Source organism: Musca autumnalis, unplaced genomic scaffold (genome assembly GCF_047663935.1).
Source record: "Musca autumnalis isolate F117 unplaced genomic scaffold, ASM4766393v1 scaffold_5, whole genome shotgun sequence".
Lineage (NCBI taxonomy): Eukaryota > Metazoa > Arthropoda > Insecta > Diptera > Muscidae > Musca > Musca autumnalis.
In genome coordinates, this window is record NW_027412088.1 from 206454192 (window position 1) to 206457299 (window position 3108).

Consider the following 3108-nt stretch of genomic DNA (forward strand, 5'->3'; position numbering starts at 1 on the left):
TTTACCATTTAAGAGTTCAAGAAGTGTCAATGTTAGATAATATGCAATGCAATGAGTTGAGTTTTTTGTTTGTCTTAGATGAAGAAGGCACCAAAAATAAAAACGCACAAAGCAAAAAAAAGTTAAATGAAACAAATAAAAAGTATTAATGTTTTGTGTTAAAAATGTATATTTATTTGTTTTTTGCTTTTTGTTGTATTACAATTAAATTAAAACTAAATTAGAAATTATACAAAAATAGAACATGATTCTCCTTTGTTTTACCCAACAAAAAAAGAACCTTTTGACTAACATCATGTCAAGCAAACTAGCAATTAAAAAGCTTTTAAAAAATAATATTTTCCATTTAAAAGTTGTTGTTTTTTTAGATATAATAAACTTAAATTAAATATTTATTTTTAATTTAAGTTATTTTCTTTTTAAAAATATTTGCATTGTTGTGGCAGAATGTTCTTTTAATATTATTTACAATATATATTTATTTTAATTAAAACTATAAAATTTATTTATATTGTACATATATTTTCTAAATAAAATAAGAATTAAACAATTTCTCTATGTCAGAGATCAATTGGGGTGTGTGATTGTGTTGTGAAAGAAAAAAAAAATATTTGCATTAAGTTTTTAGTTCTGAGAGTTTTTGTTCTTGTCAGCAGCAATCGGTGGAGGCTTTTTATATTTAAAAGAGTTGTTGTAGAACCTTGAACTATAGAGGGGGGAAAATTTATATTGGTATTCGTATTAATTTATTTTTATATTTTAAGATCCAAACGCATTAATTGCTTTGTTCCAGAACCTGCAAGAAGCTACTATTTTTTACTACGATAACATTTTTCCTTTTATGTTATCGAAATAAATAGTAGAAATTAGTAGATTCTTGCAGTACTGGAACAGACCACAAATCTCAGTTATTTGCCAGCCCATAAGGATCTTCTTTTGGTCGCCTATAGATAGATACGCCCCACTTGTAGCCTATAAAGTTTACATATTGTCGTCTTCAAACACGACTTTGATCTATGTCTGTAAATATCCCTTCCTTCTTGTATGTATGTATGTATGTATTCGTCTTCTGTAGTGCGATTCTGCAACTAGTTAGCGACAGAATTACCGACAATTACACTGTGCAACAAAATTCAATTTTTTTCAAAATGATGGGAAAGATCGAGTAGATTATGTGGCATTTACGTAATTAACTATAGCAATTGACATAAATGAATATATCCTAACTGGGTTCGTTATGGTCATTCATGATACAGCTATTTACGTCAATTGCTATAGTTAATTACGTAAATGCCACCAAAGTAGGAGTGAGTCCCATCATTGTAGTTTTTTGGACCACACCAAATTGTACATGTGAGAACCCATATGACACCTATATTTTCACTGGACCATAGCCGTAGACCTCTAATGTATTTTAACATACAATATAAGCAACCAATGGCTTATCCTAACTACGGAATTTAAGTTAAGGGTTTTCTATATTTTTCAAATATATATTCACCACAAATGTTTTTAAAGCTATTTAAACTGAACACACAACATCTTCTGTATGCATTTATAACGAAAAACCATCAATAAGATATTTATATTTTTTAATCACAACGACAATCTGGTTAAAAATTGTAAAATACTACCCTAAACCCTACACCAAAAACAAGGGCTGCTAAGAATGTTATACGTTATGGTTACCGATTTCTTTTATTCAGAGACTCACAATGAAATTTCTTTTGGAACATTTCTTTCTTTAACAATATTCCCAAAAAGTAAAGAATTTTGCTAGATATTGATCCAGTATGGAATTATGTAAAATTAACAGTCCAAAATTAAAACATATAATTTCATCCTAATATATATAAATTTGTAATCTAATTTTTTAAGGAAATAGTGTACATAGATATATTGTTTATTTTGAAACCCATAGTGAAATTTTGTGTAGAATTTTTCATCCTTTGACACTTTTCACCTATAACCAAGTTTTATATTACTTCCATGTATCAACTCGAAAAAAGAGGGAAAAATATTTCATCAAAAAATTGGGAAATATTTTCATGTTTTTTCGGCAAAATTGATACTGACATTTAAATGCTATAGAATGTAAATAGGCATTTCATTTCTTTGGTGACCCATAGTGAAATTTGATGAAGAATATTTTTGTCTCTGACATGATCTCTCTAAAATTATGTTTTGTGGGACAATTTTGAATAAACTCAGATGAAGTCCGACTTTAACCATAAAACGTGTTTTTCATTTTTAGAGATTCCTGGCGATTAGACAAGAGTTACAGATTTGGTGTATTCTTAGACCTATAGTAAAATTTTATGGCGAACAATTTTGTAGAATATTTGGATTTGATACGATCACATTTTTAAGGAGTTTTTGAAAGATTTTCAAAAAAAGGACAAAAAAGACCCCTTTGATGAACCGCATTTAGAGTTAAAATTTTTATCAAAAATATTCCCCATACCCTCCTGAGTAAAGTTGCCAAAGACACTATATACCAGAAATGCAAGGATTCCTAGATATCTTAATTCGAATATTTCGAAGAAATTATAAATGGGCGGAACTTGCCCCGCCTATTTTGGCTACTTTCCGGCGTAAACTTTAAAAACGCCGGTACACGTGTCTCATATTTTTAGCTCTACTTTCATAATCTACTCGATTTTCCTTGTCATTTTTTTTTGTTGTCGCACAGTGTTATCGTTAACTGAAAATTTGTATTTGCTTATAACTTATTCGATCATTAACGAAATTTTTCGGTAAGTTACCGACCAAAAAAAAGTTGTCGTTAACCCCTACCAATACCCCTCAACCTTTATTTCAACTTTTCATTCATAATTATGCGTCTTAATTTTTTTTAAAAAGTTACAGAATCCCACTACTGATCATCTGTAAGGACTCCCTTTTGTAGTGCGATTCTCCAACTCATTTTTCGAGTTACCGACAGAAATCGGTAAAATTAAAATGCTAATAATTCCGGTAATTAACGATATTATTCGGTAAGCTAGAGACAATAAAAATAGTCGTAAAGTTAAACCGATAGCAATAGTGTTGTCAACTTTTATTTGAACTTTTCGTTTTCAGGTTTCGGCAGTAAAAAAAGTTGTAACT